The 25,401-nt window shown below is 43.6% G+C and overlaps 20 non-coding genes and 20 pseudogenes across 20 annotated transcripts; all 40 read left to right on the forward strand.

Annotated features, from left to right (window-relative positions):
• Positions 1 to 584: 584 nt before the first annotated feature.
• Positions 585 to 703, forward strand: LOC138738188 (5S ribosomal RNA; annotated as a pseudogene).
• A 339-nt stretch (positions 704 to 1,042) lies between these two features.
• LOC138738144 (5S ribosomal RNA) lies at positions 1,043 to 1,161 on the forward strand. The gene has a single exon (XR_011341485.1). It is a non-coding gene; the product is annotated as a 5S ribosomal RNA (ribosomal RNA).
• Positions 1,162 to 1,803: 642 nt separating this feature from the next.
• On the forward strand, positions 1,804 to 1,922 carry LOC138738088 (5S ribosomal RNA; annotated as a pseudogene).
• A 330-nt stretch (positions 1,923 to 2,252) lies between these two features.
• Positions 2,253 to 2,371, forward strand: LOC138737904 (5S ribosomal RNA). The gene has a single exon (XR_011341333.1). It is a non-coding gene; the product is annotated as a 5S ribosomal RNA (ribosomal RNA).
• Positions 2,372 to 3,016: 645 nt separating this feature from the next.
• On the forward strand, positions 3,017 to 3,135 carry LOC138737926 (5S ribosomal RNA). The gene has a single exon (XR_011341355.1). It is a non-coding gene; the product is annotated as a 5S ribosomal RNA (ribosomal RNA).
• Positions 3,136 to 3,779: 644 nt separating this feature from the next.
• On the forward strand, positions 3,780 to 3,898 carry LOC138738236 (5S ribosomal RNA; annotated as a pseudogene).
• Positions 3,899 to 4,258: 360 nt separating this feature from the next.
• On the forward strand, positions 4,259 to 4,376 carry LOC138738307 (5S ribosomal RNA; annotated as a pseudogene).
• A 347-nt stretch (positions 4,377 to 4,723) lies between these two features.
• LOC138738285 (5S ribosomal RNA) lies at positions 4,724 to 4,842 on the forward strand (annotated as a pseudogene).
• An 859-nt stretch (positions 4,843 to 5,701) lies between these two features.
• LOC138738213 (5S ribosomal RNA) lies at positions 5,702 to 5,820 on the forward strand (annotated as a pseudogene).
• Positions 5,821 to 6,158: 338 nt separating this feature from the next.
• Positions 6,159 to 6,277, forward strand: LOC138737764 (5S ribosomal RNA). The gene has a single exon (XR_011341216.1). It is a non-coding gene; the product is annotated as a 5S ribosomal RNA (ribosomal RNA).
• Positions 6,278 to 6,922: 645 nt separating this feature from the next.
• On the forward strand, positions 6,923 to 7,041 carry LOC138737928 (5S ribosomal RNA). Its single transcript, XR_011341357.1, has one exon. It is a non-coding gene; the product is annotated as a 5S ribosomal RNA (ribosomal RNA).
• A 650-nt stretch (positions 7,042 to 7,691) lies between these two features.
• Positions 7,692 to 7,810, forward strand: LOC138738190 (5S ribosomal RNA; annotated as a pseudogene).
• A 339-nt stretch (positions 7,811 to 8,149) lies between these two features.
• LOC138737770 (5S ribosomal RNA) lies at positions 8,150 to 8,268 on the forward strand. Its single transcript, XR_011341222.1, has one exon. It is a non-coding gene; the product is annotated as a 5S ribosomal RNA (ribosomal RNA).
• Positions 8,269 to 8,910: 642 nt separating this feature from the next.
• Positions 8,911 to 9,029, forward strand: LOC138738044 (5S ribosomal RNA). Its single transcript, XR_011341474.1, has one exon. It is a non-coding gene; the product is annotated as a 5S ribosomal RNA (ribosomal RNA).
• Positions 9,030 to 9,370: 341 nt separating this feature from the next.
• LOC138738155 (5S ribosomal RNA) lies at positions 9,371 to 9,489 on the forward strand. The gene has a single exon (XR_011341487.1). It is a non-coding gene; the product is annotated as a 5S ribosomal RNA (ribosomal RNA).
• A 645-nt stretch (positions 9,490 to 10,134) lies between these two features.
• LOC138737929 (5S ribosomal RNA) lies at positions 10,135 to 10,253 on the forward strand. The gene has a single exon (XR_011341358.1). It is a non-coding gene; the product is annotated as a 5S ribosomal RNA (ribosomal RNA).
• A 648-nt stretch (positions 10,254 to 10,901) lies between these two features.
• On the forward strand, positions 10,902 to 11,020 carry LOC138738191 (5S ribosomal RNA; annotated as a pseudogene).
• A 339-nt stretch (positions 11,021 to 11,359) lies between these two features.
• LOC138737771 (5S ribosomal RNA) lies at positions 11,360 to 11,478 on the forward strand. The gene has a single exon (XR_011341223.1). It is a non-coding gene; the product is annotated as a 5S ribosomal RNA (ribosomal RNA).
• Positions 11,479 to 12,120: 642 nt separating this feature from the next.
• On the forward strand, positions 12,121 to 12,239 carry LOC138738089 (5S ribosomal RNA; annotated as a pseudogene).
• Positions 12,240 to 12,569: 330 nt separating this feature from the next.
• Positions 12,570 to 12,688, forward strand: LOC138737874 (5S ribosomal RNA). Its single transcript, XR_011341304.1, has one exon. It is a non-coding gene; the product is annotated as a 5S ribosomal RNA (ribosomal RNA).
• A 642-nt stretch (positions 12,689 to 13,330) lies between these two features.
• LOC138738090 (5S ribosomal RNA) lies at positions 13,331 to 13,449 on the forward strand (annotated as a pseudogene).
• Positions 13,450 to 13,779: 330 nt separating this feature from the next.
• Positions 13,780 to 13,898, forward strand: LOC138737842 (5S ribosomal RNA). The gene has a single exon (XR_011341273.1). It is a non-coding gene; the product is annotated as a 5S ribosomal RNA (ribosomal RNA).
• A 642-nt stretch (positions 13,899 to 14,540) lies between these two features.
• On the forward strand, positions 14,541 to 14,659 carry LOC138738091 (5S ribosomal RNA; annotated as a pseudogene).
• A 330-nt stretch (positions 14,660 to 14,989) lies between these two features.
• Positions 14,990 to 15,108, forward strand: LOC138738092 (5S ribosomal RNA; annotated as a pseudogene).
• A 330-nt stretch (positions 15,109 to 15,438) lies between these two features.
• Positions 15,439 to 15,557, forward strand: LOC138737933 (5S ribosomal RNA). Its single transcript, XR_011341362.1, has one exon. It is a non-coding gene; the product is annotated as a 5S ribosomal RNA (ribosomal RNA).
• Positions 15,558 to 16,202: 645 nt separating this feature from the next.
• Positions 16,203 to 16,321, forward strand: LOC138737930 (5S ribosomal RNA). Its single transcript, XR_011341359.1, has one exon. It is a non-coding gene; the product is annotated as a 5S ribosomal RNA (ribosomal RNA).
• Positions 16,322 to 16,963: 642 nt separating this feature from the next.
• LOC138738238 (5S ribosomal RNA) lies at positions 16,964 to 17,082 on the forward strand (annotated as a pseudogene).
• Positions 17,083 to 17,442: 360 nt separating this feature from the next.
• Positions 17,443 to 17,560, forward strand: LOC138738308 (5S ribosomal RNA; annotated as a pseudogene).
• A 347-nt stretch (positions 17,561 to 17,907) lies between these two features.
• On the forward strand, positions 17,908 to 18,026 carry LOC138738286 (5S ribosomal RNA; annotated as a pseudogene).
• An 859-nt stretch (positions 18,027 to 18,885) lies between these two features.
• Positions 18,886 to 19,004, forward strand: LOC138738215 (5S ribosomal RNA; annotated as a pseudogene).
• A 338-nt stretch (positions 19,005 to 19,342) lies between these two features.
• Positions 19,343 to 19,461, forward strand: LOC138737779 (5S ribosomal RNA). Its single transcript, XR_011341229.1, has one exon. It is a non-coding gene; the product is annotated as a 5S ribosomal RNA (ribosomal RNA).
• Positions 19,462 to 20,106: 645 nt separating this feature from the next.
• Positions 20,107 to 20,225, forward strand: LOC138737931 (5S ribosomal RNA). Its single transcript, XR_011341360.1, has one exon. It is a non-coding gene; the product is annotated as a 5S ribosomal RNA (ribosomal RNA).
• Positions 20,226 to 20,864: 639 nt separating this feature from the next.
• LOC138738093 (5S ribosomal RNA) lies at positions 20,865 to 20,983 on the forward strand (annotated as a pseudogene).
• A 330-nt stretch (positions 20,984 to 21,313) lies between these two features.
• LOC138738042 (5S ribosomal RNA) lies at positions 21,314 to 21,432 on the forward strand. Its single transcript, XR_011341471.1, has one exon. It is a non-coding gene; the product is annotated as a 5S ribosomal RNA (ribosomal RNA).
• Positions 21,433 to 22,074: 642 nt separating this feature from the next.
• On the forward strand, positions 22,075 to 22,193 carry LOC138738094 (5S ribosomal RNA; annotated as a pseudogene).
• Positions 22,194 to 22,523: 330 nt separating this feature from the next.
• LOC138738095 (5S ribosomal RNA) lies at positions 22,524 to 22,642 on the forward strand (annotated as a pseudogene).
• A 326-nt stretch (positions 22,643 to 22,968) lies between these two features.
• Positions 22,969 to 23,087, forward strand: LOC138737860 (5S ribosomal RNA). The gene has a single exon (XR_011341290.1). It is a non-coding gene; the product is annotated as a 5S ribosomal RNA (ribosomal RNA).
• Positions 23,088 to 23,729: 642 nt separating this feature from the next.
• Positions 23,730 to 23,848, forward strand: LOC138738097 (5S ribosomal RNA; annotated as a pseudogene).
• A 330-nt stretch (positions 23,849 to 24,178) lies between these two features.
• LOC138737881 (5S ribosomal RNA) lies at positions 24,179 to 24,297 on the forward strand. The gene has a single exon (XR_011341311.1). It is a non-coding gene; the product is annotated as a 5S ribosomal RNA (ribosomal RNA).
• A 645-nt stretch (positions 24,298 to 24,942) lies between these two features.
• LOC138737932 (5S ribosomal RNA) lies at positions 24,943 to 25,061 on the forward strand. The gene has a single exon (XR_011341361.1). It is a non-coding gene; the product is annotated as a 5S ribosomal RNA (ribosomal RNA).
• Positions 25,062 to 25,401: the final 340 nt, after the last annotated feature.

The raw sequence follows: 25,401 nt of genomic DNA on the forward strand, positions 1-25,401 counted from the left end.
TTTTTTCTCTTTCTTTCTCTCTTCCTTTCATTCCATCATTCATTCTCCTTTAATCCTTCTCATTCTTTCACATTATGCCTCATTCTATTTCTCAACCTACTTTGATGCACTCTTGCTTTCTTCTCTCACTCACTCTTTCTCTATTTTATATCTCTCATACTCTCTCTCTTTTCTTTCCTCTCTCTGTCACTCTCACTCTTTCTTTCTTTTATTCCTTCATTAATACTTTCCCTTTTAATCCTTCTCATTCTTTAAGTAATCCTGCATCATTCTATCTCTTTCTTTAATCTACTTTCACACTCTCTTACTTTCTTGTCTCACTCACTTTTGCTCTATTTTCTATCTGTCACACTCTCTCTTTACTTTTCTCTCTCTCACTCACTGTTGCTCTGTCTCTCTCTGTCTTTCACTCGCTCTCTCTCTCCCTCGGTCGCTCTCTGCCTCACTTCTCTCTCTCCTCCTCTCGGATTGGCTCTATTGAAATGTTTTGCTTGTCTTATTTGTTGTATTGTTCCTGAGTGTGCAGTGGCATATGTGTGTGTGCTGGTGAGTTGGTTAAGGGGTGTCAGAAGCAGGCACCTGCTGCCTACGGCCGTACTAGACTGAAAACGCCCGATCTCGTCTGATCTCGGAAGCTTACCAGGCTCAGGCCTGGTCGGTACTTGGATGGGAGAGCGCCTGGGAATACCAGGTGCCGTAGGCTTTTGGCTTTCAGCACCCACCCATTTTTCTTTCTTTCGATTTATCTATCTGTCTCACTTTCTTTCTTTCTTTCTCTTCCTTTCATTCATTCTCTTTCAGTCTTTGTCATTCTTTCACTCATACTCACTCACTCACTGTCGCTCTGTCACTCACTTCTCTATCTCTCTCTCTCTGTCTCTCTCTCTCGCTCCCTCGGTCGCTCTCTGCCTCACTTCTCTTTCTCTTCCTCTTGGATTGGCTCTATTGAAATGTTTTGCTTGTCTCATTTGTCCTGCGTGTGCAGCGGCCATGTGTGTGTGCTGGTGAATTGGTTAAGTGTTGTCAGAAGCAGACACCTGCCGCCTACGGCCATACTAGCCTGAAAACGCCCGATCTCGTCTGATCTCGGAAGCTAAGCAGGCTCAGGCCTGGTCAGTACTTAGATGGGAGACCGCCTGGGAATACCAGGTGCCGTAGGCTTTTGCCTCTCACTACCAACCCATTTTTCTTCTATTCTGCTTCTCTCTCTCTCTCTTTCTCTATATCTTTTTTCTCTTTCTTTCTCTCTTCCTTTCATTCCATCATTCATTCTCCTTTAATTCTTCTCATTCTTTCACATTATGCCTCATTCTATTTCTCAACCTACTTTGATGCACTCTTGCTTTCTTTCTCTCACTCACTCTTTCTCTATTTTATATCTCTCATACTCTCTCTCTTTTCTTTCCAATCTCTGTCACTCTCACTCTTTCTTTCTTTTATTCCTTCATTAATTCTTTCCCTTTTAATCCTTCTAATTCTTTAAGTAATCCTGCATCATTCTATCTCTTGCTTTGATCTACTTTCACACCCTCTTACTTTCTTCTCTCACTCACTTTTTCTCTATTTTCTATCTGTCACACTATCTCTTTACTTTTATCTCTCTCACTCACTGTTGCTCTGTCTCTCTCTGTCTTTCACTCGCTCTCTCTCTCCCTCGGTCGCTCTCTGCCTCACTTCTCTTTCTCTTCCTCTTGGATTGGATCTATTGAAATGTTTTGCTTGTCTTATTTGTCCTGCGTGTGCAGCGGCACATGTGTGTGTGCTGGTGAATTGGTTAAGTGTTGTCGGAAGTAGACACCTGCCGCCTACGGCCATACTAGCCTGAAAACGCCCGATCTCGTCTGATCTCGGAAGCTTACCAGGCTCAGGCCTGGTCAGTACTTGGATGGGAGAGCGCCTGGGAATACCATGTGCTGTAGGCTTTTGGCTTTCAGCACCCACCCATTTTTCTTTCTTTCGATTTATCTATCTGTCTCACTTTCTTTCTTTCTTTCTCTTCCTTTCATTCATTCTCTTTCTGTCTTTGTCATTCTTTCACTCATACTCACTCACTCACTGTCGCTCTGTCACTCACTTCTCTATCTCTCTCTGTCTCTCTCTCTCTCGGTCGCTCTCTGCCTCACTTCTCTTTCTCTTCCTCTTGGATTGGCTCTATTGAAATGTTTTGCTTGTCTTATTTGTCCTGCGTGTGCAGTGGCACATGTGTGTGTGCTGGTGAATTGGTTAAGTGTTGTCAGAAGCAGACATCTGCCGCCTACGGCCATACTAGCCTGAAAACGCCCGATCTTGTCTGATCTCGGAAGCTAAGCAGGCTCAGGCCTGGTCAGTACTTGGATGGGAGACTGCCTGGGAATACCAGGTGCCGTAGGCTTTTGCCTCTCACTACCAACCCATTTTTCTTCTATTCTGCTTCTCTCTCTCTCTCTTTCTCTATATCTTTTTTCTCTTTCTTTCTCTCTTCCTTTCATTCCATCATTCATTCTCCTTTAATTCTTCTCATTCTTTCACATTATGCCTCATTCTATTTCTCAACCTACTTTGATGCACTCTTGCTTTCTTTCTCTCACTCACTCTTTCTCTATTTTATATCTCTCATACTCTCTCTCTTTTCTTTCCAATCTCTGTCACTCTCACTCTTTCTTTCTTTTATTCCTTCATTAATTCTTTCCCTTTTAATCCTTCTCAATCTTTAAGTAATCCTGCATCATTCTATCTCTTGCTTTGATCTACTTTCACACTCTCTTACTTTCTTCTCTCACTCACTTTTTCTCTATTTTCTATCTGTCACACTCTCTCTTTACTTTTATCTCTCTCAATCACTGTTGCTCTGTCTCTCTCTGTTTTTCACTCACTCTCTCTCTCCCTCTGTCGCTCTCTGCTTCACTTCTCTCTCTCTAGGACTGTCTATATTGAAATGTTTTGCTTGTCTTATTTGTTGTATTGTTCCTGAGTGTGCAGTGGCATATGTGTGTGTGCTGGTGAGTTGGTTAAGGGGTGTCAGAAGCAGGCACCTGCCGCCTACGGCCATACTAGCCTGAAAACGCCCGATCTCGTCTGATCTCGGAAGCTAAGCACGCTCAGTCCTGGTCAGTACTTGGATGGGAGACCGCCTGGGAATACCAGGTGCCGTAGGCTTTTGCCTCTCACTACCAACCCATTTTTCTTCTATTCTGCTTCTCTCTCTCTCTCTTTCTCTATATCTTTTTTCTCTTTCTTTCTCTCTTCCTTTCATTCCATCATTCATTCTCCTTTAATCCTTCTCATTCTTTCACATTATGCCTCATTCTATTTCTCAACCTACTTTGATGCACTCTTGCTTTCTTCTCTCACTCACTCTTTCTCTATTTTATATCTCTCATACTCTCTCTCTTTTCTTTCCTCTCTCTGTCACTCTCACTCTTTCTTTCTTTTATTCCTTCATTAATACTTTCCCTTTTAATCCTTCTCATTCTTTAAGTAATCCTGCATCATTCTATCTCTTTCTTTAATCTACTTTCACACTCTCTTACTTTCTTGTCTCACTCACTTTTTCTCTATTTTCTATCTGTCACACTATCTCTTTACTTTTATCTCTCTCAATCACTGTTGCTCTGTCTTTCTCTGTTTTTCACTCGCTCTCTCTCACCCTCTGTCGCTCTCTGCTTCACTTCTCTCTCTCTAGGACTGTCTATATTGAAATGTTTTGCTTGTCTTATTTGTTGTATTGTTCCTGAGTGTGCAGTGGCATATGTGTGTGTGCTGGTGAGTTGGTTAAGGGGTGTCAGAAGCAGGCACCTGCTGCCTACGGCCGTACTAGACTGAAAACGCCCGATCTCGTCTGATCTCGGAAGCTTACCAGGCTCAGGCCTGGTCGGTACTTGGATGGGAGAGCGCCTGGGAATACCAGGTGCCATAGGCTTTTGGCTTTCAGCACCCACCCATTTTTCTTTCTTTCGATTTATCTATTTGTCTCACTTTCTTTCTTTCTTTCTTTCTCTTCCTTTCATTCCTCCATTCATTCATTCTCTTTCAGTCTTTCTCATTCTTTCACTCATACTCACTCACTCATTGTCGCTCTGTCACTCACTTCTCTATCTCTCTCTCTCTCTCTCTCTCTCTCTCTCACTCCCTCTGTTGCTCTCTGCCTCACTTCTCATTCTCTTCCTCTTGGATTGGCTCTATTGAAATGTTTTGCTTGTCTTATTAGTCCTGAGTGTGCAGCGGCACATGTGTGTGTGCTTGTGAATTGGTTAAGTGTTGTTGGAAGCAGGCACCTGCTGCCTACGGCTGGACTAGACTGAAAACGCCCGATCTCGTATGATCTCGGAAGCTAAGCAGGCTCAGGCCTGGTCAGTAATGGATGGGAGAGCGCCTGGGAATACCATGTGCCGTAGGCTTTTGGCTTTCAGCACCCACCCATTTTCCTTTCTTTCGATTTATCTATCTGTCTCACTTCCTTTCTTTCTTTCTCTTCCATTCATTCTCTTTCAGTCTTTCTCATTCTTTCACTCATACTCACTCACTCACTGTCGCTCTGTCACTCACTTCTCTATCTCTCTCTCTCTCTGTCTCTCTCTCTCGCTCCCTCGGTCGCTCTCTGCCTCACTTCTCTTTCTCTTCCTCTTGGATTGGCTCTATTGAAATGTTTTGCTTGTCTTATTTGTTGTATTGTTCCTGAGTGTGCAGTGGCATATGTGTGTGTGCTGGTGAATTGGTTAAGTGTTGTCAGAAGCAGCCACCTGCTGCCTACAGCTGTACTAGACTGAAAACGCCTGATCTCGTCTGATCTCGGAAGCTTACCAGGCTCAGGCCTGGTCAGTACTTGGATGGGAGAGCGCCTGGGAATACCATGTGCCGTAGGCTTTTGGCTTTCACCACCCACCTATTTTTCTTTCTTTCGATTTATCTATCTGTCTCACTTTCTTTCTTTCTTTCTTTCTCTTCCTTTCATTCATTCTCTTTCAGTCTTTCTCATTCTTTCACTCATTCTCACTCACTCACTGTCGCTCTGTCACTCACTTCTCTATCTCTCTGTCAATCGCTCTCTCTCTCTCTGTCTCTCTCTCTCACTCCCTCGGTCGCTCTCTGCCTCACTTCTCTTTCTCTTCCTCTTGGATTGGCTCTATTGAAATGTTTTGCTTGTCTTATTTGTCCTGAGTGTGCAGCGGTACATGTGTGTGTGCTTGTGAATTGGTTAAGTGTTGTTGGAAGCAGGCACCTGCTGCCTAAGGCCGGACTAGTGATATGTATGTGGGTAAAGACAAAAATAGACTGAGGGATGAAGACGGGTAAGGAGGGTAAAAACGACCACAATTGATATGTATGCGGGAAAAGAGGTATAAGAGTGAATAGAGACAATGGGCATATGTGAAAGTATTCTTCTCATTCTTCAAGTAATCCTGCATCATTCTATCTCTTTCTTTTATCTACTTTTACACTCTCTTACTTTCTTCTCTCACTCACTTTTGCTCTATTTTCTATCTGTCACACTCTCTCTTTACTTTTCTCTCTCTCACTCACTGTTGCTCTGTCTCTCTCTGTCTTTCACTCGCTCTCTCTCTCCATCGGTCGCTCTCTGCCTCACTTCTCTCTCTCCTCCTCTCGGATTGGCTCTATTGAAATGTTTTGCTTGTCTTATTTGTTGTATTGTTCCTGAGTGTGCAGTGGCATATGTGTGTGTGCTGGTGAGTTGGTTAAGGGGTGTCAGAAGCAGGCACCTGCTGCCTACGGCCGTACTAGACTGAAAACGCCCGATCTCGTCTGATCTCGGAAGCTTACCAGGCTCAGGCCTGGTCGGTACTTGGATGGGAGAGCGTCTGGGAAGACCAGGTGCCGTAGGTTTTTGGCTTTCAGCACCCACCCATTTTTCTTTCTTTCGATTTATCTATCTGTCTCACTTTCTTTCTTTCTTTCTCTTCCTTTCATTCATTCTCTTTCAGTCTTTGTCATTCTTTCACTCATACTCACTCACTCACTGTCGCTCTGTCACTCACTTCTCTATCTCTCTCTGTCTCTCTCTCTCTCGCTCTCTCGGTCGCTCTCTGCCTCACTTCTCTTTCTCTTCCTCTTGGATTGGCTCTATTGAAATGTTTTGCTTGTCTTATTTGTCCTGCGTGTGCAGTGGCACATGTGTGTGTGCTGGTGAATTGGTTAAGTGTTGTCAGAAGCAGACACCTGCCGCCTACGGCCATACTAGCCTTAAAACGCCCGATCTCGTCTGATCTCGGAAGCTAAGCAGGCTCAGGCCTGGTCAGTACTTAGATGGGAGACCGCCTGGGAATACCAGGTGCCGTAGGCTTTTGCCTCTCACTACCAACCCATTTTTCTTCTATTCTGCTTCTCTCTCTCTCTCTTTCTCTATATCTTTTTTCTCTTTCTTTCTCTCTTCCTTTCATTCCATCATTCATTCTCCTTTAATTCTTCTCATTCTTTCACATTATGCCTCATTGTATTTCTCAACCTACTTTGATGCACTCTTGCTTTCTTTCTCTCACTCACTCTTTCTCTATTTTATATCTCTCATACTCTCTCTCTTTTCTTTCCAATCTCTGTCACTCTCACTCTTTCTTTCTTTTATTCCTTCATTAATTCTTTCCCTTTTAATCCTTCTCAATCTTTAAGTAATCCTGCATCATTCTATCTCTTGCTTTGATCTACTTTCACACTCTCTTACTTTCTTGTCTCACTCACTTTTTCTCTATTTTCTATCTGTCACACTCTCTCTTTACTTTTATCTCTCTCAATCACTGTTGCTCTGTCTCTCTCTGTTTTTCACTCACTCTCTCTCTCCCTCTGTCGCTCTCTGCTTCACTTCTCTCTCTCTAGGACTGTCTATATTGAAATGTTTTGCTTGTCTTATTTGTTGTATTGTTCCTGAGTGTGCAGTGGCATATGTGTGTGTGCTGGTGAGTTGGTTAAGGGGTGTCAGAAGCAGGCACCTGCCGCCTACGGCCATACTAGCCTGAAAACGCCCGATCTCGTCTGATCTCGGAAGCTAAGCACGCTCAGTCCTGGTCAGTACTTGGATGGGAGACCGCCTGGGAATACCAGGTGCCGTAGGCTTTTGCCTCTCACTACCAACCCATTTTTCTTCTATTCTGCTTCTCTCTCTCTCTCTTTCTCTATATCTTTTTTCTCTTTCTTTCTCTCTTCCTTTCATTCCATCATTCATTCTCCTTTAATCCTTCTCATTCTTTCACATTATGCCTCATTCTATTTCTCAACCTACTTTGATGCACTCTTGCTTTCTTCTCTCACTCACTCTTTCTCTATTTTATATCTCTCATACTCTCTCTCTTTTCTTTCCTCTCTCTGTCACTCTCACTCTTTCTTTCTTTTATTCCTTCATTAATACTTTCCCTTTTAATCCTTCTCATTCTTTAAGTAATCCTGCATCATTCTATCTCTTTCTTTAATCTACTTTCACACTCTCTTACTTTCTTGTCTCACTCACTTTTGCTCTATTTTCTATCTGTCACACTCTCTCTTTACTTTTCTCTCTCTCACTCACTGTTGCTCTGTCTCTCTCTGTCTTTCACTCGCTCTCTCTCTCCCTCGGTCGCTCTCTGCCTCACTTCTCTCTCTCCTCCTCTCGGATTGGCTCTATTGAAATGTTTTGCTTGTCTTATTTGTTGTATTGTTCCTGAGTGTGCAGTGGCATATGTGTGTGTGCTGGTGAGTTGGTTAAGGGGTGTCAGAAGCAGGCACCTGCTGCCTACGGCCGTACTAGACTGAAAACGCCCGATCTCGTCTGATCTCGGAAGCTTACCAGGCTCAGGCCTGGTCGGTACTTGGATGGGAGAGCGCCTGGGAATACCAGGTGCCGTAGGCTTTTGGCTTTCAGCACCCACCCATTTTTCTTTCTTTCGATTTATCTATCTGTCTCACTTTCTTTCTTTCTTTCTCTTCCTTTCATTCATTCTCTTTCAGTCTTTCTCATTCTTTCACTCATACTCACTCACTCACTGTCGCTCTGTCACTCACTTCTCTATCTCTCTCTCTCTGTCTCTCTCTCTCGCTCCCTCGGTCGCTCTCTGCCTCACTTCTCTTTCTCTTCCTCTTGGATTGGCTCTATTGAAATGTTTTGCTTGTCTCATTTGTCCTGCGTGTGCAGCGGCCATGTGTGTGTGCTGGTGAATTGGTTAAGTGTTGTCAGAAGCAGACACCTGCCTCCTACGGCCATACTAGCCTGAAAACGCCCGATCTCGTCTGATCTCGGAAGCTAAGCAGGCTCAGGCCTGGTCAGTACTTAGATGGGAGACCGCCTGGGAATACCAGGTGCCGTAGGCTTTTGCCTCTCACTACCAACCCATTTTTCTTCTATTCTGCTTCTCTCTCTCTCTCTTTCTCTATATCTTTTTTCTCTTTCTTTCTCTCTTCCTTTCATTCCATCATTCATTCTCCTTTAATTCTTCTCATTCTTTCACATTATGCCTCATTCTATTTCTCAACCTACTTTGATGCACTCTTGCTTTCTTTCTCTCACTCACTCTTTCTCTATTTTATATCTCTCATACTCTCTCTCTTTTCTTTCCAATCTCTGTCACTCTCACTCTTTCTTTCTTTTATTCCTTCATTAATTCTTTCCCTTTTAATCCTTCTAATTCTTTAAGTAATCCTGCATCATTCTATCTCTTGCTTTGATCTACTTTCACACCCTCTTACTTTCTTCTCTCACTCACTTTTTCTCTATTTTCTATCTGTCACACTCTCTCTTTACTTTTATCTCTCTCACTCACTGTTGCTCTGTCTCTCTCTGTCTTTCACTCGCTCTCTCTCTCCCTCGGTCGCTCTCTGCCTCACTTCTCTTTCTCTTCCTCTTGGATTGGATCTATTGAAATGTTTTGCTTGTCTTATTTGTCCTGCGTGTGCAGCGGCACATGTGTGTGTGCTGGTGAATTGGTTAAGTGTTGTCGGAAGTAGACACCTGCCGCCTACGGCCATACTAGCCTGAAAACGCCCGATCTCGTCTGATCTCGGAAGCTTACCAGGCTCAGGCCTGGTCGGTACTTGGATGGGAGAGCGCCTGGGAATACCAGGTGCCGTAGGCTTTTGGCTTTCAGCACCCACCCATTTTTCTTTCTTTCGATTTATCTATCTGTCTCACTTTCTTTCTTTCTTTCTCTTCCTTTCATTCATTCTCTTTCAGTCTTTGTCATTCTTTCACTCATACTCACTCACTCACTGTCGCTCTGTCACTCACTTCTCTATCTCTCTCTCTCTCTGTCTCTCTCTCTCGCTCCCTCGGTCGCTCTCTGCCTCACTTCTCTTTCTCTTCCTCTTGGATTGGCTCTATTGAAATGTTTTGCTTGTCTCATTTGTCCTGCGTGTGCAGCGGCCATGTGTGTGTGCTGGTGAATTGGTTAAGTGTTGTCAGAAGCAGACACCTGCCGCCTACGGCCATACTAGCCTGAAAACGCCCGATCTCGTCTGATCTCGGAAGCTAAGCAGGCTCAGGCCTGGTCAGTACTTAGATGGGAGACCGCCTGGGAATACCAGGTGCCGTAGGCTTTTGCCTCTCACTACCAACCCATTTTTCTTCTATTCTGCTTCTCTCTCTCTCTCTTTCTCTATATCTTTTTTCTCTTTCTTTCTCTCTTCCTTTCATTCCATCATTCATTCTCCTTTAATTCTTCTCATTCTTTCACATTATGCCTCATTCTATTTCTCAACCTACTTTGATGCACTCTTGCTTTCTTTCTCTCACTCACTCTTTCTCTATTTTATATCTCTCATACTCTCTCTCTTTTCTTTCCAATCTCTGTCACTCTCACTCTTTCTTTCTTTTATTCCTTCATTAATTCTTTCCCTTTTAATCCTTCTCAATCTTTAAGTAATCCTGCATCATTCTATCTCTTGCTTTGATCTACTTTCACACTCTCTTACTTTCTTGTCTCACTCACTTTTTCTCTATTTTCTATCTGTCACACTCTCTCTTTACTTTTATCTCTCTCAATCACTGTTGCTCTGTCTCTCTCTGTTTTTCACTCACTCTCTCTCTCCCTCTGTCGCTCTCTGCTTCACTTCTCTCTCTCTAGGACTGTCTATATTGAAATGTTTTGCTTGTCTTATTTGTTGTATTGTTCCTGAGTGTGCAGTGGCATATGTGTGTGTGCTGGTGAGTTGGTTAAGGGGTGTCAGAAGCAGGCACCTGCCGCCTACGGCCATACTAGCCTGAAAACGCCCGATCTCGTCTGATCTCGGAAGCTAAGCACGCTCAGTCCTGGTCAGTACTTGGATGGGAGACCGCCTGGGAATACCAGGTGCCGTAGGCTTTTGCCTCTCACTACCAACCCATTTTTCTTCTATTCTGCTTCTCTCTCTCTCTCTTTCTCTATCTTTTTTCTCTTTCTTTCTCTCTTCCTTTCATTCCATCATTCATTCTCCTTTAATCCTTCTCATTCTTTCACATTATGCCTCATTCTATTTCTCAACCTACTTTGATGCACTCTTGCTTTCTTCTCTCACTCACTCTTTCTCTATTTTATATCTCTCATACTCTCTCTCTTTTCTTTCCTCTCTCTGTCACTCTCACTCTTTCTTTCTTTTATTCCTTCATTAATACTTTCCCTTTTAATCCTTCTCATTCTTTAAGTAATCCTGCATCATTCTATCTCTTTCTTTAATCTACTTTCACACTCTCTTACTTTCTTGTCTCACTCACTTTTGCTCTATTTTCTATCTGTCACACTCTCTCTTTACTTTTCTCTCTCTCACTCACTGTTGCTCTGTCTCTCTCTGTCTTTCACTCGCTCTCTCTCTCCCTCGGTCGCTCTCTGCCTCACTTCTCTCTCTCCTCCTCTCGGATTGGCTCTATTGAAATATTTTGCTTGTCTTATTTGTTGTATTGTTCCTGAGTGTGCAGTGGCATATGTGTGTGTGCTGGTGAGTTGGTTAAGGGGTGTCAGAAGCAGGCACCTGCTGCCTACGGCCGTACTAGACTGAAAACGCCCGATCTCGTCTGATCTCGGAAGCTTACCAGGCTCAGGCCTGGTCGGTACTTGGATGGGAGAGCGCCTGGGAATACCAGGTGCCGTAGGCTTTTGGCTTTCAGCACCCACCCATTTTTCTTTCTTTCGATTTATCTATCTGTCTCACTTTCTTTCTTTCTTTCTCTTCCTTTCATTCATTCTCTTTCAGTCTTTCTCATTCTTTCACTCATACTCACTCACTCACTGTCGCTCTGTCACTCACTTCTCTATCTCTCTCTCTCTGTCTCTCTCTCTCGCTCCCTCGGTCGCTCTCTGCCTCACTTCTCTTTCTCTTCCTCTTGGATTGGCTCTATTGAAATGTTTTGCTTGTCTCATTTGTCCTGCGTGTGCAGCGGCCATGTGTGTGTGCTGGTGAATTGGTTAAGTGTTGTCAGAAGCAGACACCTGCCTCCTACGGCCATACTAGCCTGAAAACGCCCGATCTCGTCTGATCTCGGAAGCTAAGCAGGCTCAGGCCTGGTCAGTACTTAGATGGGAGACCGCCTGGGAATACCAGGTGCCGTAGGCTTTTGCCTCTCACTACCAACCCATTTTTCTTCTATTCTGCTTCTCTCTCTCTCTCTTTCTCTATATCTTTTTTCTCTTTCTTTCTCTCTTCCTTTCATTCCATCATTCATTCTCCTTTAATTCTTCTCATTCTTTCACATTATGCCTCATTCTATTTCTCAACCTACTTTGATGCACTCTTGCTTTCTTTCTCTCACTCACTCTTTCTCTATTTTATATCTCTCATACTCTCTCTCTTTTCTTTCCAATCTCTGTCACTCTCACTCTTTCTTTCTTTTATTCCTTCATTAATTCTTTCCCTTTTAATCCTTCTAATTCTTTAAGTAATCCTGCATCATTCTATCTCTTGCTTTGATCTACTTTCACACCCTCTTACTTTCTTCTCTCACTCACTTTTTCTCTATTTTCTATCTGTCACACTCTCTCTTTACTTTTATCTCTCTCACTCACTGTTGCTCTGTCTCTCTCTGTCTTTCACTCGCTCTCTCTCTCCCTCGGTCGCTCTCTGCCTCACTTCTCTTTCTCTTCCTCTTGGATTGGATCTATTGAAATGTTTTGCTTGTCTTATTTGTCCTGCGTGTGCAGCGGCACATGTGTGTGTGCTGGTGAATTGGTTAAGTGTTGTCGGAAGTAGACACCTGCCGCCTACGGCCATACTAGCCTGAAAACGCCCGATCTCGTCTGATCTCGGAAGCTTACCAGGCTCAGGCCTGGTCAGTACTTGGATGGGAGAGCGCCTGGGAATACCATGTGCTGTAGGCTTTTGGCTTTCAGCACCCACCCATTTTTCTTTCTTTCGATTTATCTATCTGTCTCACTTTCTTTCTTTCTTTCTCTTCCTTTCATTCATTCTCTTTCTGTCTTTGTCATTCTTTCACTCATACTCACTCACTCACTGTCGCTCTGTCACTCACTTCTCTATCTCTCTCTGTCTCTCTCTCTCTCGGTCGCTCTCTGCCTCACTTCTCTTTCTCTTCCTCTTGGATTGGCTCTATTGAAATGTTTTGCTTGTCTTATTTGTCCTGCGTGTGCAGTGGCACATGTGTGTGTGCTGGTGAATTGGTTAAGTGTTGTCAGAAGCAGACATCTGCTGCCTACGGTCATACAAGCCTGAAAACGCCCGATCTCGTCTGATCTCGGAAGCTAAGCAGGCTCAGGCCTGGTCAGTACTTGGATGGGAGACCGCCTGGGAATACCAGGTGCCGTAGGCTTTTGCCTCTCACTACCAACCCATTTTTCTTCTATTCTGCTTCTCTCTCTCTCTCTTTCTCTATATCTTTTTTCTCTTTCTTTCTCTCTTCCTTTCATTCCATCATTCATTCTCCTTTAATTCTTCTCATTCTTTCACATTATGCCTCATTCTATTTCTCAACCTACTTTGATGCACTCTTGCTTTCTTTCTCTCACTCACTCTTTCTCTATTTTATATCTCTCATACTCTCTCTCTTTTCTTTCCAATCTCTGTCACTCTCACTCTTTCTTTCTTTTATTCCTTCATTAATTCTTTCCCTTTTAATCCTTCTAATTCTTTAAGTAATCCTGCATCATTCTATCTCTTGCTTTGATCTACTTTCACACCCTCTTACTTTCTTCTCTCACTCACTTTTTCTCTATTTTCTATCTGTCACACTATCTCTTTACTTTTATCTCTCTCACTCACTGTTGCTCTGTCTCTCTCTGTCTTTCACTCGCTCTCTCTCTCCCTCGGTCGCTCTCTGCCTCACTTCTCTTTCTCTTCCTCTTGGATTGGATCTATTGAAATGTTTTGCTTGTCTTATTTGTCCTGCGTGTGCAGCGGCACATGTGTGTGTGCTGGTGAATTGGTTAAGTGTTGTCAGAAGTAGACACCTGCCGCCTACGGCCATACTAGCCTGAAAACGCCCGATCTCGTCTGATCTCGGAAGCTTACCAGGCTCAGGCCTGGTCAGTACTTGGATGGGAGAGCGCCTGGGAATACCATGTGCTGTAGGCTATTGGCTTTCAGCACCCACCCATTTTTCTTTCTTTCGATTTATCTATCTGTCTCACTTTCTTTCTTTCTTTCTCTTCCTTTCATTCATTCTCTTTCTGTCTTTGTCATTCTTTCACTCATACTCACTCACTCACTGTCGCTCTGTCACTCACTTCTCTATCTCTCTCTGTCTCTCTCTCTCTCGGTCGCTCTCTGCCTCACTTCTCTTTCTCTTCCTCTTGGATTTGCTCTATTGAAATGTTTTGCTTGTCTTATTTGTCCTGCGTGTGCAGTGGCACATGTGTGTGTGCTGGTGAATTGGTTAAGTGTTGTCAGAAGCAGACACCTGCTGCCTACGGCCATACTAGCCTGAAAACGCCCGATCTCGTCTGATCTCGGAAGCTAAGCAGGCTCAGGCCTGGTCAGTACTTGGATGGGAGACCGCCTGGGAATACCAGGTGCCGTAGGCTTTTGCCTCTCACTACCAACCCATTTTTCTTCTATTCTGCTTCTCTCTCTCTCTCTTTCTCTATATCTTTTTTCTCTTTCTTTCTCTCTTCCTTTCATTCCATCATTCATTCTCCTTTAATTCTTCTCATTCTTTCACATTATGCCTCATTCTATTTCTCAACCTACTTTGATGCACTCTTGCTTTCTTTCTCTCACTCACTCTTTCTCTATTTTATATCTCTCATACTCTCTCTCTTTTCTTTCCAATCTCTGTCACTCTCACTCTTTCTTTCTTTTATTCCTTCATTAATTCTTTCCCTTTTAATCCTTCTCAATCTTTAAGTAATCCTGCATCATTCTATCTCTTGCTTTGATCTACTTTCACACCCTCTTACTTTCTTCTCTCACTCACTTTTTCTCTATTTTCTATCTGTCACACTATCTCTTTACTTTTATCTCTCTCACTCACTGTTGCTCTGTCTCTCTCTGTCTTTCACTCGCTCTCTCTCTCCCTCGGTCGCTCTCTGCCTCACTTCTCTTTCTCTTCCTCTTGGATTGGATCTATTGAAATGTTTTGCTTGTCTTATTTGTCCTGCGTGTGCAGCGGCACATGTGTGTGTGCTGGTGAATTGGTTAAGTGTTGTCGGAAGTAGACACCTGCCGCCTACGGCCATACTAGCCTGAAAACGCCCGATCTCGTCTGATCTCGGAAGCTTACCAGGCTCAGGCCTGGTCAGTACTTGGATGGGAGAGCGCCTGGGAATACCATGTGCTGTAGGCTTTTGGCTTTCAGCACCCACCCATTTTTCTTTCTTTCGATTTATCTATCTGTCTCACTTTCTTTCTTTCTTTCTCTTCCTTTCATTCATTCTCTTTCTGTCTTTGTCATTCTTTCACTCATACTCACTCACTCACTGTCGCTCTGTCACTCACTTCTCTATCTCTCTCTGTCTCTCTCTCTCTCGGTCGCTCTCTGCCTCACTTCTCTTTCTCTTCCTCTTGGATTGGCTCTATTGAAATGTTTTGCTTGTCTTATTTGTCCTGCGTGTGCAGCGGCACATGTGTGTGTGCTGGTGAATTGGTTAAGTGTTGTCAGAAGTAGACACCTGCCGCCTACGGCCATACTAGCCTGAAAACGCCCGATCTCGTCTGATCTCGGAAGCTTACCAGGCTCAGGCCTGGTCAGTACTTGGATGGGAGAGCGCCTGGGAATACCATGTGCTGTAGGCTTTTGGCTTTCAGCACCCACCCATTTTTCTTTCTTTCGATTTATCTATCTGTCTCACTTTCTTTCTTTCTTTCTCTTCCTTTCATTCATTCTCTTTCTGTCTTTGTCATTCTTTCACTCATACTCACTCACTCACTGTCGCTCTGTCACTCACTTCTCTATCTCTCTCTGTCTCTCTCTCTCTCGGTCGCTCTCTGCCTCACTTCTCTTTCTCTTCCTCTTGGATTGGCTCTATTGAAATGTTTTGCTTGTCTTATTTGTCCTGCGTGTGCAGTGGCACATGTGTGTCTGCTGGTGAATTGGTTAAGTGTTGTCAGAAGCAGACAACTGCTGCCTACGGCCATACTAGCCTGAAAACACCCGATCTCGTCTGATCTCGGAAGCTAAGCAGGCTCAGGCCTGGTCAGTACTTGGATGGGAGACCGCCTGGGAATACCAGGTGCCGTAGGCTTTTGCCTCTCAATACCAACCCATTTTTCTTCTATTCTGCTTCTCTCTCTCTCTCTTTCTCTATATCTTTTTTCTCTTTCTTTCTCTCTTCCTTTCATTCCATCATTCATTCTCCTTTAATTCTTCTCATTCTTTCACATTATGCCTCATTCTATTTCTCAACCTACTTTGATGCACTCTTGCTTTCTTTCTCTCACTCACTCTTTCTCTATTTTATATCTCTCATACTCTCTCTCTTTTCTTTCCAATCTCTGTCACTCTCACTCTTTCTTTCTTTTATTCCTTCATTAATTCTTTCCCTTTTAATCCTTCTCAATCTTTAAGTAATCCTGCATCATTCTATCTCTTGCTTTGATCTACTTTCACACTCTCTTACTTTCTTGTCTCACTCACTTTTTCTCTATTTTCTATCTGTCACACTCTCTCTTTACTTTTATCTCTCTCAATCACTGTTGCTCTGTCTCTCTCTGTTTTTCACTCACTCTCTCTCTCCCTCTGTCGCTCTCTGCTTCACTTCTCTCTCTCTAGGACTGTCTATATTGAAATGTTTTGCTTGTCTTATTTGTTGTATTGTTCCTGAGTGTGCAGTGGCATATGTGTGTGTGCTGGTGAGTTGGTTAAGGGGTGTCAGAAGCAGGCACCTGCCGCCTACGGCCATACTAGCCTGAAAACGCCCGATCTCGTCTGATCTCGGAAGCTAAGCACGCTCAGTCCTGGTCAGTACTTGGATGGGAGACCGCCTGGGAATACCAGGTGCCGTAGGCTTTTGCCTCTCACTACCAACCCATTTTTCTTCTATTCTGCTTCTCTCTCTCTCTCTTTCTCTATCTTTTTTCTCTTTCTTTCTCTCTTCCTTTCATTCCATCATTCATTCTCCTTTAATCCTTCTCATTCTTTCACATTATGCCTCATTCTATTTCTCAACCTACTTTGATGCACTCTTGCTTTCTTCTCTCACTCACTCTTTCTCTATTTTATATCTCTCATACTCTCTCTCTTTTCTTTCCTCTCTCTGTCACTCTCACTCTTTCTTTCTTTTATTCCTTCATTAATACTTTCCCTTTTAATCCTTCTCATTCTTTAAGTAATCCTGCATCATTCTATCTCTTTCTTTAATCTACTTTCACACTCTCTTACTTTCTTGTCTCACTCACTTTTTCTCTATTTTCTATCTGTCACACTATCTCTTTACTTTTATCTCTCTCAATCACTGTTGCTCTGTCTGTCTCTGTTTTTCACTCGCTCTCTCTCTCCCTCTGTCGCTCTCTGCTTCACTTCTCTCTCTCTAGGACTGTCTATATTGAAATGTTTTGCTTGTCTTATTTGTTGTATTGTTCCTGAGTGTGCAGTGGCATATGTGTGTGTGCTGGTGAGTTGGTTAAGGGGTGTCAGAAGCAGGCACCTGCTGCCTACGGCCGTACTAGACTGAAAACGCCCGATCTCGTCTGATCTCGGAAGCTTACCAGGCTCAGGCCTGGTCGGTACTTGGATGGGAGAGCGCCTGGGAATACCAGGTGCCATAGGCTTTTGGCTTTCAGCACCCACCCATTTTTCTTTCTTTCGATTTATCTATTTGTCTCACTTTCTTTCTTTCTTTCTTTCTCTTCCTTTCATTCCTCCATTCATTCATTCTCTTTCAGTCTTTCTCATTCTTTCACTCATACTCACTCACTCATTGTCGCTCTGTCACTCACTTCTCTATCTCTCTCTCTCTCTCTCTCTCTCTCTCTCGCTCCCTCTGTTGCTCTCTGCCTCACTTCTCATTCTCTTCCTCTTGGATTGGCTCTATTGAAATGTTTTGCTTGTCTTATTAGTCCTGAGTGTGCAGCGGCACATGTGTGTGTGCTTGTGAATTGGTTAAGTGTTGTTGGAAGCAGGCACCTGCTGCCTACGGCTGGACTAGACTGAAAACGCCCGATCTCGTATGATCTCGGAAGCTAAGCAGGCTCAGGCCTGGTCAGTAATGGATGGGAGAGCGCCTGGGAATACCATGTGCCGTAGGCTTTTGGCTTTCAGCACCCACCCATTTTCCTTTCTTTCGATTTATCTATCTGTCTCACTTCCTTTCTTTCTTTCTCTTCCATTCATTCTCTTTCAGTCTTTCTCATTCTTTCACTCATACTCACTCACTCACTGTCGCTCTGTCACTCACTTCTCTATCTCTCTCTCTCTCTGTCTCTCTCTCTCGCTCCCTCGGTCGCTCTCTGCCTCACTTCTCTTTCTCTTGCTCTTGGATTGGCTCTATTGAAATGTTTTGCTTGTCTTATTTGTTGTATTGTTCCTGACTGTGCAGTGGCATATGTGTGTGTGCTGGTGAATTGGTTAAGTGTTGTCAGAAGCAGCCACCTGCTGCCTACAGCTGTACTAGACTGAAAACGCCTGATCTCGTCTGATCTCGGAAGCTTACCAGGCTCAGGCCTGGTCAGTACTTGGATGGGAGAGCGCCTGGGAATACCATGTGCCGTAGGCTTTTGGCTTTCACCACCCACCTATTTTTCTTTCTTTCGATTTATCTATCTGTCTCACTTTCTTTCTTTCTTTCTTTCTCTTCCTTTCATTCATTCTCTTTCAGTCTTTCTCATTCTTTCACTCATTCTCACTCACTCACTGTCGCTCTGTCACTCACTTCTCTATCTCTCTGTCAATCGCTCTCTCTCTCTCTGTCTCTCTCTCTCACTCCCTCAGTCGCTCTCTGCCTCACTTCTCTTTCTCTTCCTCTTGGATTGGCTCTATTGAAATGTTTTGCTTGTCTTATTTGTCCTGAGTGTGCAGCGGTACATGTGTGTGTGCTTGTGAATTGGTTAAGTGTTGTTGGAAGCAGGCACCTGCTGCCTAAGGCCGGACTAGTGATATGTATGTGGGTAAAGACAAAAATAGACTGAGGGATGAAGACGGGTAAGGAGGGTAAAAACGACCACAATTGATATGTATGCGTTAAAAGAGGTATAAGAGTGAATAGAGACAATGGGCATATGTGAAAGTATTCTTCTCATTCTTCAAGTAATCCTGCATCATTCTATCTCTTTCTTTTATCTACTTTTACACTCTCTTACTTTCTTCTCTCACTCACTTTTGCTCTATTTTCTATCTGTCACACTCTCTCTTTACTTTTCTCTCTCTCACTCACTGTTGCTCTGTCTCTCTCTGTCTTTCACTCGCTCTCTCTCTCCATCGGTCGCTCTCTGCCTCACTTCTCTCTCTCCTCCTCTCGGATTGGCTCTATTGAAATGTTTTGCTTGTCTTATTTGTTGTATTGTTCCTGAGTGTGCAGTGGCATATGTGTGTGTGCTGGTGAGTTGGTTAAGGGGTGTCAGAAGCAGGCACCTGCTGCCTACGGCCGTACTAGACTGAAAACGCCCGATCTCGTCTGATCTCGGAAGCTTACCAGGCTCAGGCCTGGTCGGTACTTGGATGGGAGAGCGTCTGGGAAGACCAGGTGCCGTAGGTTTTTGGCTTTCAGCACCCACCCATTTTTCTTTCTTTCGATTTATCTATCTGTCTCACTTTCTTTCTTTCTTTCTCTTCCTTTCATTCATTCTCTTTCAGTCTTTGTCATTCTTTCACTCATACTCACTCACTCACTGTCGCTCTGTCACTCACTTCTCTATCTCTCTCTGTCTCTCTCTCTCTCGCTCTCTCGGTCGCTCTCTGCCTCACTTCTCTTTCTCTTCCTCTTGGATTGGCTGTATTGAAATGTTTTGCTTGTCTTATTTGTCCTGCGTGTGCAGTGGCACATGTGTGTGTGCTGGTGAATTGGTTAAGTGTTGTCAGAAGCAGACACCTGCCGCCTACGGCCATACTAGCCTGAAAACGCCCGATCTCGTCTGATCTCGGAAGCTAAGCACGCTCAGGCCTGGTCAGTACTTGGATGGGAGACCGCCTGGGAATACCAGGTGCCGTAGGCTTTTGCCTCTCACTACCAACCCATTTTTCTTCTATTCTGCTTCTCTCTCTCTCTCTTTCTCTATATCTTTTTTCTCTTTCTTTCTCTCTTCCTTTCATTCCATCATTCATTCTCCTTTAATTCTTCTCATTCTTTCACATTATGCCTCATTCTATTTCTCAACCTACTTTGATGCACTCTTGCTTTCTTTCTCTCACTCACTCTTTCTCTATTTTATATCTCTCATACTCTCTCTCTTTTCTTTCCTCTCTCTGTCACTCTCACTCTTTCTTTCTTTTATTCCTTCATTAATTCTTTCCCTTTTAATCCTTCTCATTCTTTAAGTAATCCTGCATCATTCTATCTCTTGCTTTGATCTACTTTCACACCCTCTTACTTTCTTCTCTCACTCACTTTTTCTCTATTTTCTATCTGTCACACTCTCTCTTTACTTTTATCTCTCTCAATCACTGTTGCTCTGTCTTTCTCTGTTTTTCACTCGCTCTCTCTCTCCCTCTGTCGCTCTCTGCTTCACTTCTCTATCTCTAGGACTGTCTATATTGAAATGTTTTGCTTGTCTTATTTGTTGTATTGTTCCTGAGTGTGCAGTGGCATATGTGTGTGTGCTGGTGAGTTGGTTAAGGGGTGTCAGAAGCAGGCACCTGCCGCCTACGGCCATACTAGCCTGAAAACGCCCGATCTCGTCTGATCTCGGAAGCTAAGCACGCTCAGTCCTGGTCAGTACTTGGATGGGAGACCGCCTGGGAATACCAGGTGCCGTAGGCTTTTGCCTCTCACTACCAACCCATTTTTCTTCTATTCTGCTTCTCTCTCTCTCTCTTTCTCTATCTTTTTTCTCTTTCTTTCTCTCTTCCTTTCATTCCATCATTCATTCTCCTTTAATCCTTCTCATTCTTTCACATTATGCCTCATTCTATTTCTCAACCTACTTTGATGCACTCTTGCTTTCTTCTCTCACTCACTCTTTCTCTATTTTATATCTCTCATACTCTCTCTCTTTTCTTTCCTCTCTCTGTCACTCTCACTCTTTCTTTCTTTTATTCCTTCATTAATACTTTCCCTTTTAATCCTTCTCATTCTTTAAGTAATCCTGCATCATTCTATCTCTTTCTTTAATCTACTTTCACACTCTCTTACTTTCTTGTCTCACTCACTTTTGCTCTATTTTCTATCTGTCACACTCTCTCTTTACTTTTCTCTCTCTCACTCACTGTTGCTCTGTCTCTCTCTGTCTTTCACTCGCTCTCTCTCTCCCTCGGTCGCTCTCTGCCTCACATCTCTTTCTCTTCCTCTTGGATTGGATCTATTGAAATGTTTTGCTTGTCTTATTTGTCCTGCGTGTGCAGCGGCACATGTGTGTGTGCTGGTGAATTGGTTAAGTGTTGTCGGAAGTAGACACCTGCCGCCTACGGCCATACTAGCCTGAAAACGCCCGATCTCGTCTGATCTCGGAAGCTTACCAGGCTCAGGCCTGGTCAGTACTTGGATGGGAGAGCGCCTGGGAATACCATGTGCTGTAGGCTTTTGGCTTTCAGCACCCACCCATTTTTCTTTCTTTCGATTTATCTATCTGTCTCACTTTCTTTCTTTCTTTCTCTTCCTTTCATTCATTCTCTTTCTGTCTTTGTCATTCTTTCACTCATACTCACTCACTCACTGTCGCTCTGTCACTCACTTCTCTATCTCTCTCTGTCTCTCTCTCTCTCGGTCGCTCTCTGCCTCACTTCTCTTTCTCTTCCTCTTGGATTGGCTCTATTGAAATGTTTTGCTTGTCTTATTTGTCCTGCGTGTGCAGTGGCACATGTGTGTGTGCTGGTGAATTGGTTAAGTGTTGTCAGAAGCAGACATCTGCTGCCTCTGGTCATACAAGCCTGAAAACGCCCGATCTCGTCTGATCTCGGAAGCTAAGCAGGCTCAGGCCTGGTCAGTACTTGGATGGGAGACCGCCTGGGAATACCAGGTGCAGTAGGCTTTTGCCTCTCACTACCAACCCATTTTTCTTCTATTCTGCTTCTCTCTCTCTCTCTTTCTCTATATCTTTTTTCTCTTTCTTTCTCTCTTCCTTTCATTCCATCATTCATTCTCCTTTAATTCTTCTCATTCTTTCACATTATGCCTCATTCTATTTCTCAACCTACTTTGATGCACTCTTGCTTTCTTTCTCTCACTCACTCTTTCTCTATTTTATATCTCTCATACTCTCTCTCTTTTCTTTCCAATCTCTGTCACTCTCACTCTTTCTTTCTTTTATTCCTTCATTAATTCTTTCCCTTTTAATCCTTCTAATTCTTTAAGTAATCCTGCATCATTCTATCTCTTGCTTTGATCTACTTTCACACCCTCTTACTTTCTTCTCTCACTCACTTTTTCTCTATTTTCTATCTGTCACACTATCTCTTTACTTTTATCTCTCTCACTCACTGTTGCTCTGTCTCTCTCTGTCTTTCACTCGCTCTCTCTCTCCCTCGGTCGCTCTCTGCCTCACTTCTCTTTCTCTTCCTCTTGGATTGGATCTATTGAAATGTTTTGCTTGTCTTATTTGTCCTGCGTGTGCAGCGGCACATGTGTGTGTGCTGGTGAATTGGTTAAGTGTTGTCAGAAGTAGACACCTGCCGCCTACGGCCATACTAGCCTGAAAACGCCCGATCTCGTCTGATCTCGGAAGCTTACCAGGCTCAGGCCTGGTCAGTACTTGGATGGGAGAGCGCCTGGGAATACCATGTGCTGTAGGCTTTTGGCTTTCAGCACCCACCCATTTTTCTTTCTTTCGATTTATCTATCTGTCTCACTTTCTTTCTTTCTTTCTCTTCCTTTCATTCATTCTCTTTCTGTCTTTGTCATTCTTTCACTCATACTCACTCACTCACTGTCGCTCTGTCACTCACTTCTCTATCTCTCTCTGTCTCTCTCTCTCTCGGTCGCTCTCTGCCTCACTTCTCTTTCTCTTCCTCTTGGATTGGATCTATTGAAATGTTTTGCTTGTCTTATTTGTCCTGCGTGTGCAGCGGCACATGTGTGTGTGCTGGTGAATTGGTTAAATGTTGTCAGAAGTAGACACCTGCCGCCTACGGCCATACTAGCCTGAAAACGCCCGATCTCGTCTGATCTCGGAAGCTTACCAGGCTCAGGCCTGGTCAGTACTTGGATGGGAGAGCGCCTGGGAATACCATGTGCTGTAGGCTTTTGGCTTTCAGCACCCACCCATTTTTCTTTCTTTCGATTTATCTATCTGTCTCACTTTCTTTCTTTCTCTTCCTTTCATTCATTCTCTTTCTGTCTTTGTCATTCTTTCACTCATACTCACTCACTCACTGTCGCTCTGTCACTCACTTCTCTATCTCTCTCTGTCTCTCTCTCTCTCGGTCGCTCTCTGCCTCACTTCTCTTTCTCTTCCTCTTGGATTGGCTCTATTGAAATGTTTTGCTTGTCTTATTTGTCCTGCGTGTGCAGTGAAACATGTGTGTGTGCTGGTGAATTGGTTAAGTGTTGTCAGAAGCAGACATCTGCTGCCTACGGCCATACTAGCCTGAAAACGCCCGATCTCGTCTGATCTCGGAAGCTAAGCAGGCTCAGGCCTGGTCAGTACTTGGATGGGAGACCGCCTGGGAATACCAGGTGCCGTAGGCTTTTGCCTCTCACTACCAACCCATTTTTCTTCTATTCTGCTTCTCTCTCTCTCTCTTTCTCTATATCTTTTTTCTCTTTCTTTCTCTCTTCCTTTCATTCCATCATTCATTCTCCTTTAATTCTTCTCATTCTTTCACATTATGCCTCATTCTATTTCTCAACCTACTTTGATGCACTCTTGCTTTCTTTCTCTCACTCACTCTTTCTCTATTTTATATCTCTCATACTCTCTCTCTTTTCTTTCCAATCTCTGTCACTCTCACTCTTTCTTTCTTTTATTCCTTCATTAATTCTTTCCCTTTTAATCCTTCTAATTCTTTAAGTAATCCTGCATCATTCTATCTCTTGCTTTGATCTACTTTCACACCCTCTTACTTTCTTCTCTCACTCACTTTTTCTCTATTTTCTATCTGTCACACTATCTCTTTACTTTTATCTCTCTCACTCACTGTTGCTCTGTCTCTCTCTGTCTTTCACTCGCTCTCTCTCTCCCTCGGTCGCTCTCTGCCTCACTTCTCTTTCTCTTCCTCTTGGATTGGATCTATTGAAATGTTTTGCTTGTCTTATTTGTCCTGCGTGTGCAGAGGCACATGTGTGTGTGCTGGTGAATTGGTTAAGTGTTGTCGGAAGTAGACACCTGCCGCCTACGGCCATACTAGCCTGAAAACGCCCGATCTCGTCTGATCTCGGAAGCTTACCAGGCTCAGGCCTGGTCAGTACTTGGATGGGAGAGCGCCTGGGAATACCATGTGCTGTAGGCTTTTGGCTTTCAGCACCCACCCATTTTTCTTTCTTTCGATTTATCTATCTGTCTCACTTTCTTTCTTTCTTTCTCTTCCTTTCATTCATTCTCTTTCTGTCTTTGTCATTCTTTCACTCATACTCACTCACTCACTGTCGCTCTGTCACTCACTTCTCTATCTCTCTCTGTCTCTCTCTCTCTCGGTCGCTCTCTGCCTCACTTCTCTTTCTCTTCCTCTTGGATTGGCTCTATTGAAATGTTTTGCTTGTCTTATTTGTCCTGCGTGTGCAGTGGCACATGTGTGTGTGCTGGTGAATTGGTTAAGTGTTGTCAGAAGCAGACACCTGCTGCCTTCGGCCATACTAGCCTGAAAACGCCCGATCTCGTCTGATCTCGGAAGCTAAGCAGGCTCAGTCCTGGTCAGTACTTGGATGGGAGACCGCCTGGGAATACCAGGTGCCGTAGGCTTTTGCCTCTCACTACCAACCCATTTTTCTTCTATTCTGCTTCTCTCTCTCTCTCTTTCTCTATATCTTTTTTCTCTTTCTTTCTCTCTTCCTTTCATTCCATCATTCATTCTCCTTTAATTCTTCTCATTCTTTCACATTATGCCTCATTCTATTTCTCAACCTACTTTGATGCACTCTTGCTTTCTTTCTCTCACTCACTCTTTCTCTATTTTATATCTCTCATACTCTCTCTCTTTTCTTTCCAATCTCTGTCACTCTCACTCTTTCTTTCTTTTATTCCTTCATTAATTCTTTCCCTTTTAATCCTTCTCAATCTTTAAGTAATCCTGCATCATTCTATCTCTTGCTTTGATCTACTTTCACACTCTCTTACTTTCTTCTCTCACTCACTTTTTCTCTATTTTCTATCTGTCACACTCTCTCTTTACTTTTATCTCTCTCAATCACTGTTGCTCTGTCTCTCTCTGTTTTTCACTCACTCTCTCTCTCCCTCTGTCGCTCTCTGCTTCACTTCTCTCTCTCTAGGACTGTCTATATTGAAATGTTTTGCTTGTCTTATTTGTTGTATTGTTACTGAGTGTGCAGTGGCATATGTGTGTGTGCTGGTGAGTTGGTTAAGGGGTGTCAGAAGCAGGCACCTGCCGCCTACGGCCATACTAGCCTGAAAACGCCCGATCTCGTCTGATCTCGGAAGCTAAGCACGCTCAGTCCTGGTCAGTACTTGGATGGGAGACCGCCTGGGAATACCAGGTGCCGTAGGCTTTTGCCTCTCACTACCAACCCATTTTTCTTCTATTCTGCTTCTCTCTCTCTCTCTTTCTCTATATCTTTTTTCTCTTTCTTTCTCTCTTCCTTTCATTCCATCATTCATTCTCCTTTAATCCTTCTCATTCTTTCACATTATGCCTCATTCTATTTCTCAACCTACTTTGATGCACTCTTGCTTTCTTCTCTCACTCACTCTTTCTCTATTTTATATCTCTCATACTCTCTCTCTTTTCTTTCCTCTCTCTGTCACTCTCACTCTTTCTTTCTTTTATTCCTTCATTAATACTTTCCCTTTTAATCCTTCTCATTCTTTAAGTAATCCTGCATCATTCTA

Source organism: Narcine bancroftii, chromosome 6 (assembly GCF_036971445.1).
Source record: "Narcine bancroftii isolate sNarBan1 chromosome 6, sNarBan1.hap1, whole genome shotgun sequence".
NCBI classification, from domain to species: Eukaryota; Metazoa; Chordata; class Chondrichthyes; order Torpediniformes; family Narcinidae; genus Narcine; species Narcine bancroftii.